At 40.7% G+C, this 12,731-nt stretch overlaps 1 long non-coding RNA gene across 1 annotated transcript in view; it reads right to left on the bottom strand.

Annotated features, from left to right (window-relative positions):
- Positions 1–626: 626 nt before the first annotated feature.
- Positions 627–12,731, bottom strand: part of LOC147582506 (uncharacterized) — a 217,404-nt gene continuing 205,299 nt past the window's right edge. Inside the window, exon 6 of the long non-coding RNA XR_015249206.1 lies at positions 627–730. This is a non-coding gene — a long non-coding RNA (uncharacterized LOC147582506). The remainder of the gene's footprint in view (positions 731–12,731) is intronic.

Below are 12,731 nucleotides of genomic sequence, written 5' to 3'. Positions count from 1 at the left end.
TAAATGGTCAGCCATCCCCTTTTAGAAAGAACATTTGCTTTCCATGAAGTCGGGAAGACACTTTTCCTTGTGTTGACTCAGGGCTCTCAGTAACATGGCAATCATTTGTGTATTTTCATTTAAGAAGACTAGACTTCTTGCTTTAGCTCTCTTATTAAAGAATTATGGGTGTTCTCTCTCTCTCTCTCTCTGTCTCCTCTATCTCTCCCCTCACTCCTCTCTCCCCAAGGACTCAATACTAATAATGTTTTTTTAAATAATTTATATTGATACACTTTCAAAGACAACGATCTCACATTCTGATGGTAAACTATTGGGTAAATCATCTGTCAGGAATGATTAAGGAGCTGGAGAGACTGATTTATGGGGAAAGATTAAAAGAACTAAATGTGTAGAGCTTAGCTAAGCAGAGACTGGGGGCACCTGATAGTCATCTGCTAAAATCAGGGAGGGATGTGACTGGAGGAGAGGGGAGAATTATCTCACCTCGAAGCTGCGCTCTGAGAGTAATGTGAAGAAATTCAGGAGAGGAGGATGTGAGATGGGTATCGCGGAAGTCTTTCTGACACTGAGATCCATTAGGCGTTGGGCTCATCTCTCAGGAGAAGTGTAGGTCCCATTCTCTGAGATGGTGGAGTGTCTGTGAGATGGGCAGGTTCCTTTCCTTCAGTTCTTTGTTTCTCTTTTCCTGGGTTGTCATTCTGTTGTCCCCAGTATTTGCAAATGCTGTCTAAAACGATAGGAATAAGAACCAAAAGGAGAGGCTGAAGAGGGGGCTGGGACCCCATATCTACCGGTTCCTCCACCTTTTCCTCCTAGGCAATGATCTCTCTTCCCAGGATCCTAAAACCTACTGGATGCACAAGGTGTTTTAAGTTAAAAAAAAAAAAAAAAAGATAAGGTAAACATAGTGGAAGAAAATACCCACTTTTCATTCCTAAGTTGGGAGAGATACAATGCTTTGAACATTATTTGAAAAATAAAGAAAGTCACCTGAAATTCCACTGATAAAGATAATTAATGCTCACAAGTCTGAATGTATCATTTTTTTTTCACTGTCATTTATGAATTAAAGAATATAGAGTTGTTTTAAATCACTTTGAGTTTGGGGTGCCTCCACTTTCTGCCACTCTGAGAATTTGGTCACTCCAAATAAAAGCAGAGCGTAAAGCCAAGGCCCAGGAGATTGCCTTCCATCCCTCACGAGAACTCCTGGTAAATGCTGGGATTGGAACTGACCCATTGTGGGAATGCTGGTCAGATTCTGTTTCAATTATTTACATATTAGAGAGACGGGACCACAAGATCTTAGAATAACATTCCTAAATATTTACTATTTTCCTCTTTTTCTCTACCCACTGAGTGTGAATAGGGGGTTATAAAGGTCAGATGGGCCTATGGAGGTGAGAGATTAAAAGAGAGTGATACTGAAGAGGGAAACAAGAGAAAAAGGAACAGCAAGAGGAAATAAAACTGATTCCAAGGGATTTACAATCTGGTTAATATTTCCATCCTCTCAAATCCCTAAGTTTCATATGTAGTTTCCCTGCGAAACACAATATCAGCATAAGGCTAATATTAATTTGAATCTCTCTTAGCAACGGATAAAATATCCTAAAATTGTAATGTTATTTAAGCAAGGTCAAGAGAGAGAGGGGCATATATTGATGTGACAAGTCACTTTGAGAAAAATCAGATTACATAGCTGAGGAAAGATCCTATCCAGTTAGGAAAGAAACTAAGTTTTCTGAATTTTGGATTACCTTCCATGCAAATAAAAAGCTCAGAGAACACAATGCAGAAATCAAATGTCCAGCAGATTTCACCTGACCTGTGCATGAGAGCAAACACATAAATTTTCCGATATACAGATTCTTTCAGCATTAATTCAATCTTCTGCTATGACAAATGAAAACAACCATTTGTTTTCCTTAAAAGCCATTATATGGATTTTAGTTACCCAAACATTTAAGTATTTCTGTTGAAATTTTAAGCTCTCATCAAAATCTTTGCTAGTATGAAGACATAGCTAAATGTCCTTTCTAAGACTTTTCTGTACAGTTTTGGAACTAACATCTAAACTGAAAATATAGTGTTCCTTTACCCAGTACATTGCTTTCATCACGTGTATGTGAGATATGTAACTGGTCAGTAAAGAGAGAGCGCAAGCTATACTTTGCCTTTCCATAGGAATCCAAAAGGGGATGGAAAACAAACACTCTCCCTCCGCACACCCTTCAGCCCCAACTGACTTTTACTCCTTTTCCTTCCAAATGCACATGCCTTTGCTAAAAGGAAATCAAAAAATAGATTGGAATCTTGCTTCTAGCTTTTCTGGGTTTTCAGTTTTGTTTTCCTCTGCTATTTGCCACTTTGTTGGATGTTTTGTATGGGTCGGAACGTGTGTATGTGCGTGTGTGCGCGCGCGCGCGCGCGCGCGCGCGCGCGTGTGTGTGTGTGTGTGTGTGTGTGGCTTAATTATATGAAAATTATACTGGGGGTTCAGTAACCAGTGGCTTGAAAATTAACTGAATTATGAAAGCTGAAATGTTGCTCATAGCATCAGTTAATGACAAGGTCGCTGCCACTGTCATATTCAAAAGAAATGTCACACTTGAATGGGGCTGAGATGGCTGTGTTGTCCCAGGGTCCCAGGTAGAGACAATGAAATGGGGGCTCCTTGGGTACTGTTTCATCCCATGTTTGAATCAAACGCATTCTTCTTTCAACTCATTTTGGTTCTGCTGTGTTCCCATAACATATGGAGTCCCTAGGTATTCTGCTATAACATGGAAACTTTTAGGGCTGGGAATAACAGATCATGAATAGATTGGAAATTCTCTCTAAATGCCCCCTTGGGTGGTTGATGTAAAGGCTCATTGTGTGTTGTTTCTATCTTTTACAAAAATCAAATATGTCTAGAATTATTTGAGTCCAACAGGCTATATTAGGGATCTGAATGCCAGCATACCCCATACACTACCAGATAAATAATGACAGATGTATGCCCCTAGTATCTCTTCCTATCTCCCCGGCTCTGGGCAACTGTAGTTAATTGAAAAAGAGGAAAGAGGAAATTGAGTTTGGGACAGAGTCAGTTGGAGATGAAGGGAAAATCCAAATAAAGGACTTTGATGTTAAGCCTGTCCCAAACCAGTTGGCAGAGCTGATACAAGTTACTGCATGGGAGCAGGGGGTGGGGGTAGGGGACCGGAACAGCAATAATTCTGCAGAGCAGTTGGGGCGCCTGGGTGGCGCAGTCGGTTAAGCGTCCGACTTCAGCCAGGTCACGATCTCGCGGTCCGGGAGTTCGAGCCCCGCGTCAGGCTCTGAGCTGATGGCTCGGAGCCTGGAGCCTGTTTCCGATTCTGTGTCTCCCTCTCTCTCTGCCCCTCCCCCGTTCATGCTCTGTCTCTCTCTGTCCCAAAAATAAATAAACGTTGAAAAAAAAAAATTAAAAAAAAAATAATAATAATTCTGCAGAGCAGTGAGCCAGAGAAGGAGCAAGAGGGATGGGTGACTTCTAACCCAAAAGGAGGTGAAGTGTGCCCCAGCTGTCTTGGACCCTGTTGAGCCCCCAAGGATCAGAACAGGGCTTCAGGAGAAGAGGAGACAGTTAGCTGCCCTGCCACTCCCCAAAACTACACCCCCATTTCCTCAGCAGAAATATATCGAATCTGCTATTGTACATGCAGTGTTTATTTTCCCTCCCTTTCTCTCTCAAGATGAGGGTTACCTAAGACATAAGACTGGAATACATAAACATGAATATACTTTTCTTCTTTTAATTTTTCTCTTTCCTACCTGGAGTCTGGATTCAAAGCATCACCATATGGTCTTCAAGAAAACAAAACAAAACAAACAAACAAAAACCCCAGAACAACTAACAGCCACTGTTTTCCTGTCACCACCATTAAGTCCTTTACCTCTAACATCTCATTTTATCTTCACAATAGCCCACTGAGGTTAAACTTACCATCGGGGTTTTAGAGATAAGAAAACCAAATGAGGAGAGGAAAATGAGACAAGTTGCCAAAGCCTACCCAATTGGAAAGGAACTCACCCTGTATCCCACCCCGGCAAGTCTGTCAGAAGCCCAGGTCTGTGCATGAACCCATTTGCAGTCCACCTCTCAGCTACTGTGGCTTATAGCTGGGGTGACTTTAATTCCTGCTTTGCCCAGTACAAAACTCCTTTATATTTTTGTCCCAGTTTTAAATCTGTTTGAACTTAGCCTCAGACAGGAGTTTCCTGGTAAAGATGATGGAGACACTCTACACTTAACACAGCTCCCCGGTGTGGTGTGTTGACCAGGTTTATCCCACCCGTCAGAACCTGTGGTTCTGGCAGCAGGAACAGAGCTTGGACTCTGACCCCCGGTGCCCAGGGAAGCAGCAATGGCAGTTGAGAAGGCGGGATACTTGCCCTGGGCTGCGTGCTGAGTGCTGAATGCCCACAAGACAATAGAAGGACGTGGGCATGTAGCACCTGCTCTCTTGTCCCCATTGTATATTAGTTCAACTTCTCTAGAGACAAGAGAAGGTGAAAGAAAGGGGTGGTGGGGTGAGCACAACTAGAGCAGTGAACCCTCAGTTGAGAATTAATCAATAATTCTGTCTCATTAGGTAACTACACAACATGTTACAATTTTCTCTGATTACTCATGCTGAGCAGTAACATACAGGGGAAGGATATTCCTCAGTGTTTATAGTTCGTAGAGTGAGAGCAGTTGCAAGGAACTTTTTTGCAACTCTTAATCTCGGGGGGAAAAAGTGTGTAGACACCTAAAGAAAATCTATCCTACGTTTGGGGCATTCAGTAGGAAAAGCACGTGACATGCTTTGGGATGAACATGTTGCTCAAGAAACCTCCAGGGAAGAAGGAAAAAGGAAAGACAAACCCTGACCAAAAATTCCATAGGCCTAAAACTTAGGATTCACATAAATGTCATTGGTATTCTGTGGGAATGGAGGTGTGTCGACGGTCCCCTCCACTTACAGGTGAAGAGAGCAGCATTTGTGCCAACTTCCAATTCCCACTCTGGTATCTGCCACAATGTCATACTGGCCGCTCTGGTTCACTACTTCAGGGAGGTAATACATCTGGGTTTGGTAGATTTTTTTCCCAGAAGTAGGTGGGTGCTATGGGATGCTGGGTGACTCAGTCGAGTAAGCCTCTGATTCTTGATTTCAGCTCAGGTCATGATCTCGTGGTTTGTGGGATCAAGCCTGGTATTGGGCTCTGTGCTGACAGCATGCAGCCTGCTTGGGATTCTCTCTCTCTCTCTCTCTCTCTCTCAATAAATAAATAAACATTAAAAAAAAGTAGTGAGTGAGTGTTATTCCCTCTGTGTGGAGTCCACATCATATCCTTGAACTAGAATCTATGATGAAATAGTTTATCTGTAAGTATATAAAAGCCAGTGTGGTGACAGCAAAAACGTTTTTTGAACACTTGCTAGACCATGCTCTAATTTGAGGATTTTACTTGGATTAAGTTATTTAATATCCTCACTACACACCAAGGGAGGGAGGGACTCTTACGATCCCCACTTTAAACAGGTAACACTGAGATTCCAGATGGAATATCCCCTCCAGAGTTCTATCATTCTTCAGCCCATGGAGATTGGCCTCCCCAGTGGGACGGCTCTGAAAAAGATGAAGAATAGTTTGAGTTTTCTTGGGTTCAAATTTGACAATTACTCTTTTTTTTCTTTTTAAATCTTTCCTTAAATATCACTTTCAAATCTCCATCATGTCTGCTCCTCCACTCATACGTGTGTCAGTGAGAATCATAGTAGGGACACTGCCCAAAAGCAGAGATCAAAATCTGATCATGTGCCGGACTGTGGCAGAAACGACGTATTGTCTACCCAACAGCCATTCTCCTCCTGCCTTAAACCACCCCCTGGTTTGGGGCAACAATATGCTCAGTGGTAACAAAACAACAAAAACTCACGTCTACTTTCCTCAGACTCCTATGCAGATATGTGGGCCCATGTCACATGATTCTGACCCAGAGGTATAAATAGATATTTAGAGATGGGTCTTATAGAGGAACTTGAAGGAAAGGGAAGCAAACTCTGTGGGGGGATTCTCTTTATACTTTATGCATGTCTTCACTCTTTTTGATGTCTAGAGCTGTCACAGACAGTCTCTTACAAATGAATATGAGGGAAAGACCATAGAATTGCAGAGATTTAAAGCTTTGAGTCACCTCACCAACCCTAAACCTCCACCTTCAGATCTCTTATTATGTAAGAAAGAACGTTATGGAGATGAAGAGGGTAGATGCATGTAAAGCTTATGACGATAAGTCACATAATAAGGCTATAAGTGTAGCTATTACTTATGTTATTAAAGCCACTGTTATACAGGCTTCTCGTTATGCATAGAAGAACCTAATCCTCAACAAATATTAGTGCCAAATGTGAACAATTTATCTGATAAGCTCTTTGAGGACAGTAACAAGGCCTTCCATAGGAAGTTAACTGGTATCACCTGGAAAAAGCATTTTGTGGTCAAACTTGAGAAGCCCTGGAATAAACGAAATTGACCAGATTTCTCTAGTGCAGTACTTCTCAGAGCCTTTAGTAATTTAAATATGCATTAAGAATCTTTAAGTGGGAGATTAAACAGGCAGCATTTTCCCAACTTCTTAAGTTTGGTTGGGTGTCTACACAACACCCATTCAGGAATCCTAAGTTGGATGTTTTTAAATATGCTTTCCATTTCTAATATGTTATGATTCTTTTCTAAGAATTCCTCTATTTACCGAATTTCTGAATGCACTGTGCCATTTCATCCCACTTCTTTGTTCAAACTTCTCCCCTGCCTAGACTATAGTTTTTTAACGAACACATTAACTGAGTGCTATTTTGTTTCCAGTATCGTGGCAAAAAACTTTCATACATTTAATCTATGAAATTAAATGTATGAAATCTTAAAGGCACAGCATAAGGAATGCTTGTTTGTTTCCCATGAAAAACTATAGATCCGAGTGACTCTTTAGGGGTCAACCATCCTCTGTGTGGTGACACATAGGTGACTCTCATCTCATGACTCCGAGGCTCTACCTCTCAAGAGGAGGCCTCCTCTGAGTTTGCTATTTCAGGGAAGGAGAAAGCCAAGGGCTGCTCACCACCTCAGCTTGGAAGTAAAGCACATCACTTCCTCTCATAATCCACTGGCCAGAACTAGTTATGTGGCCCCATCTAACCACAAGAAGCCTGAGAACCACGGTTATGAAGATGCTAGGACACTGGTAAGCCCATTAATGTCTATTACAAAGTCTGTAGTCTGGCTAATATTATCATCTTTTATTTCATTGCAGGTGGGGAAACTGAGCTTAAGAAAAGTAAAGTAACTTGTCCAAGACCACTCAACATAACCAAGATTTTAATCCAGACTGCCTCTTGGGATCACCTGACCTCCAATTTACCCTGGGTGGATTTGTGTAACAAGTTCCTCTCTACCCAGCCCCTGACCCTGTGAAGGAACTGCTCGGAGGAGGGACAAAAAAAATCTGATAGAAGGAATAGTGTCTACAATCCCTTTTCTCCCACCCCACCCCCCGTGTGGACTGTGCCCCCTTTACTTTTCACCAACACTTAATGCACATCAATCTTAAAAAAGAGAAGAAAAAAACCTCCCCTCCCCCCCGCATCCCACAGACAAGTGATGCCCTTCTGCTGCTTTACAGAATAGAGAGAAAACAATGGGTCCCCGTGTAGAGAGTTCTAAGTCTTTTATCTTTCTACAGATTCAACCACAGTATTGATTCTTTATTGACCTAAACTGTCCTAAGCACAGCTGTGGTTTTTTCTCATATAGTGTATGGGAGAGTTAAGGCAGATACTACTTTAATATTGATTTTTGTGAAAAAGGTGCAGGAAAGAGGGCAATTTGTGTCTGCAGTCACTCTTCACTATAAAAGATACCATTGTTAGGAGCTTATAGCATTATATCAAGGGTCTTAATCTGTAGCAATCTTTTTTTACAACTTAGAAATAGGCTTGGGCAAATGTGTTATTGGTGTTAATGATATTTTGAAGTGAAGCAAATTTGTCAGCCTTTCTAAGTAAACTGCTCAACTTAACTATTTGAGGACTTGGTCAGTTGGCTTGATGGTTGTGCAGAAATCCTGGGATTTATTTATTTATTTTAAAGTCCTTTGGAAAGAATGTTTTGTTGTACACACAGTGACAACAGTGTTGGTTCAATGAGTCTTTGAGAAATGGGAATGCTTGTCTAGGGCTGAAATAAGCTATGCCTCTCTCCCAAGGTGAATATTTCTTCTTTAAGAATCAAAGGATTCTGGTTTTTGGAATATTGTTCTGTGATTCAGGAGAGAGGAGGAAAAAGAAAAAAATCACTTAAAATAAGGCAATTTTATTGGCCAGAGTAAAATGGCTGTTGAACTTGTGGGTGGGTTTTCATGTTCTTGAATGAATATGTATTTTTAGAAACAGGTTCTGTTTGTATGATAGAAAACCTTCTGGAAAAGTTTCAAAAACTCCATAAGAAATGGTAGCTTCTCTGAAACGGGCTAGCTTAATTTGTTTTATATTTAGGAAATGCACTGAAAATCGGCATTTAACACTAAGTCTAGAGAGTTTGTCAGCCACTATACTGTGGTTTTATTGAGGTTATTTGCTTCCCTTCATGTGGGAATAGCCAATGAGCCAGTGAGAAATATTAACTATGTATCTACTGCACACAGAACATTCCCCAGGGCACTGGCCACAGAGGAGTACAAGACAATAGTGATTTAGAGCCATGACCCCAGGTAATGATGACCAGGGACTGGTAGGCAATGCCAAGGCACTGAGTTATTTGCGGGTGTGGCAAGACCCCTGTCAGCTTGTCTTTAAAAGCTCAAAGGGTAGGGTCCGCTTCCATCACTGGATAAGTGTCATAGGATAGCCTTCAAGGTCAAAGAAAAAAGAATCTAGTACTTCTCAAGATGCTGTGCACTCTCGCCCTGTTAGGGAAATCTATACACTGCTTAACAATATTAGAATGATGACTTCCACTGATGAATGGTGTATTAGTGAGCTTTAGCACACTGTCTACTGGGCAAAATACATCTCTTGGGTCTGATTCTTGCAGACAGATGCCAAGATGTATCAAATATTCAAATTATCACTTCCTTGTAACACCTGGTTTCTACTTAAAACCCCAGTAAATTCCAAAATAACACCTGCTCTTCAGATCATTAGTTGTATTCTAAACATTTTTCTTTAATCTAATGCTGTTGTTTGAAAATGTGTAATACTGCAACCACCATGAGCTGCTTCATTTATATTAACATAGCATAGTACTGGGTACATATTATACAAGAAAAAGGCCAGAACAGGGATCATTCCATAAGGAATAGAGGGGCTAGTGATTTGATCACACCCTTAATCATCTTTTCTTTCTTCTATTTCACTTTAAATCTCTATATTGAGTTACCTGACAAAATTTGCAAACGTGCAAAAAATATGCCCCATATTGATTGACTCTTTGACATAAGAGTAAATTATCTTTACAGCTCATAAATATATTGCATAGCAAACATGTACACAGGCATGAACACACAGATAGACACATACCCCCTCATGCTCTATGCCACTTGAAAGCTGGACAGCCCTGACGATAAATGTAGCCAATATGCCAGGCTCTCAAAGAAACCAATAATATGGTAAAAATAGCCATTTTGTATTCTTTTTTGCCATCCATAATTGCCTTTAGAATTTTTTTTCTAAAACTCAACTTGTGGAGGAATTCAGGACATCAGCTTGAGAAAACTGAAAGCCAAAACTTATGGTTTAAATGATGAGTGAGCTGGAAGCATGGAACGGCCAGTTGGGGAGACCTGCCATGTGACTTGATTGGCCCAGGAAGCTAGGGGCAGTCTAGAGGAGCAAATAGATTTTTTTGACTTGCTTTGTTCAAATAAAGCTTAAATGTGATCTTGGTGAACAAATGGCATGCCTTTTCCTCAGAAGTTTAGACAGCAGTAGAATAACTGGAGACTGAGAATCAGTAGAGAGTGGTTGTCACCAAGGACAATAACATCATAAAAATCGAAGTTCAGGGGTGTGCAGGCCTACAAGTTTCCTTTAAACATCCTCCCCCACTGCATATATTCTTAACAGTACCCAATGAGGGGATGGGCAAGAGAAGGAGGACAGTCTTCCTCTTACAATGTGTTTTGAAATCTTAGGAAACATTATTGGTTCTTGCAATGATCATGGCCAAGGATTCTAGATAATCTTGCACAATGAAGAACTTTACCTATAAAACATTAGAATTCTCTCCATGGGGCACCTGGGTGGCTCAGATGGCTAAGCATCTGACTCTCGATTTTGGCTCCGGTCTTGATCTCATGAATGCATCAGGGTCCCTGCTGAGTGGGGAGCCTGCTTGGGATTCTCTCTCTCCCTCTCTTTGCCCCTCCCCCACTCATGCATGCATGCACACACACACGCACACTGTCTCTCTCAGAACATTTTTTTCAAACATTAAAAAAAATTCTCTGCAACAGCATGTAATAAGTCCACAATTAAACCAACCTAGAGCACAACCTCACTTTAGTATTTACGTGTTTAGCAAAATTTCAATATACACTGACATTTCCAGAGTGTTACCATCATATAAATCAAAGGAGAGCATACTTTCTTTCATTAGAAGCACTGTCAGGAAATTGTTTACTGTTTTGGACAGCCACATCACTGCTCAAGCTTATGGTATTGGGTTTACCATTTAATTCACATGTACTTCTCAGTCTGCATGTATAGCTACTTGACATGTATGGTGATTCTATGTAACTTCAAATATCTGATTATTGTCGTATAACATACAACAAAATGTATGTTGTAGGAAAGGAGTATTGGGTTTGACGGAGTTGAGAAACAGCAATACATACATGCATACATACTCCAAGTTTATCCATATACTATCTTTGTTCCAAATAGTCATTTCACATCTTTCCTTATACTTGATTGCCTCCAATTTCTGACTTGACTCTCTTCTTTATTCTTTACACTAAGCACTTAACACTCTTTTTCTGGCCACAACCTTGCTGCAGTGCCTTAAATAAATCACTTTCTCAGGTGAACTGATCTGTGGTACCAACTTCAGTTTGCCTTTGCCTTAGAACTAGAGGGAACTCTATGATCACATAATTCAATCTGTTCATTTGAAGATGGCAAAACTGATTCTCAAAGAGGTTGCCTAAGACTTTTCTAAGTTTTCCTACAGAACATGAGGCAAATAAGACTGTGCCCTGAGCATTAGTCTTCCAATCTGCACATAAGGATCAGAGCCCTGTTCAGCACAGCTATCTTCAAGACACCTAATAGCTTTGAGGCTTATAAGACTAGACGGTGATATGATTGCCATCTTCTGTTTTCAGAAATGCTAATATGCTTAACTGGAAGCTTCACAGAAGAAATATTGACAGTAGTCTTCTAAGCTCCACCTAGGGCTGAGGGAATGTGGGCTGTTAGACTTTGGATGTTCCAGTCCTAAGAGCAAGATTATCTCTATTATGAGATGGCTGAGTCTGGCTAAGCCCGATGCTACTAACCTCTGGTTCGCCTCATTCTTTTTCTTTATTTTGAGTTCATATTCACCATGGTTAGATTTGGTTCACTAAGGAAGAAATAGGATGGTTGTAGGATGGTCATTTTGATTATAAATTAATATGTTGACAAGCATTCAGTTAAAAAAATAAATTTCTGACTACGATTGGCTTTTTCAAGTAGCTTGATCACAGACTACAGGGAGGGACCACACTGATCATGCTGAGGGGCAAATACTTTTCTTCTAAGCAACAAGTATTTCCCATAACGTCAATTTTCTGGTTTCCTTCATCAGTTTCTCTGGGGCTAGTTAATTGACATCTAGCTCTAGAAGATGAACTCCAAATGGGTGCTCGCTAATCAGGTTTCTGATCCTACAAGGCTGAGGTCTGAATAGCAATTTCCCACCAAAATAGAAACTCCATGTGGGCAGGGATTATTATGTTTATTTTCACTGCTTTATTCTCAGTGCCTAAAAGTGGGTGGCATATCTTTTGCATGAATGCATATTTCTCTGGCAGATACTAACTTCTAGCTCTTCCTTGGGGACATGCCCCACCCCTCTACACACACACCCCCATACCACTGGTGTCAGTCACAACTATTTTCCCACCCTTGCTAGCAGAAACAGTGTCTTCCTTTCATCAGCCCATTGCATCAACAGGAAAGGGGATGAATATAACCCCTGTAGGCTTGTTCAGGCTCAGAAATGACAACCAATGACGGGAACTGAAATGACCAGGGACTTTTTGTGATGTGGCTTCTGGCAGAGCTGAAGGATGAGAGGAATGGGGAAGAAAACCATAGGAAAACAAAGACATTAAAGAAAATTTCTCTCTTATTCAAAACTGTTTTATTACCTTTCACATGGCCTTCAGCAAATAAAGATACGGCTCATTTAGGCTGAATCTTATGAAATTAAAATTCAGGAAGGTAAGTATGCTAAAGACTAAGGGGTGTCAGTTTGATTTGTTAATACAGTACTTTCAACAAATGATGGGGGCCTGAAATAATGATTGTAGTTTTAGGAAGGGATGAGAGGTGAGAGAATAGGCCATTTTTTTCTAGTTTGAGTCTGAAGGAAATGAGAGAAGGTTGTAGCTAAAAGAAGGCTTATAATCAGAAGAAGTTTTTATTTATTTTTAAATTAGGAGATACTTGA

The sequence above is a fragment of the Puma concolor genome, chromosome A3 (genome assembly GCF_028749965.1).
Source record: "Puma concolor isolate L17-30 chromosome A3, mPumCon1.1.hap2, whole genome shotgun sequence".
Lineage (NCBI taxonomy): Eukaryota > Metazoa > Chordata > Mammalia > Carnivora > Felidae > Puma > Puma concolor.
Note: the sequence above shows the minus strand (reverse complement) of the source record. Positions and strands in the feature narration are given on the sequence as shown.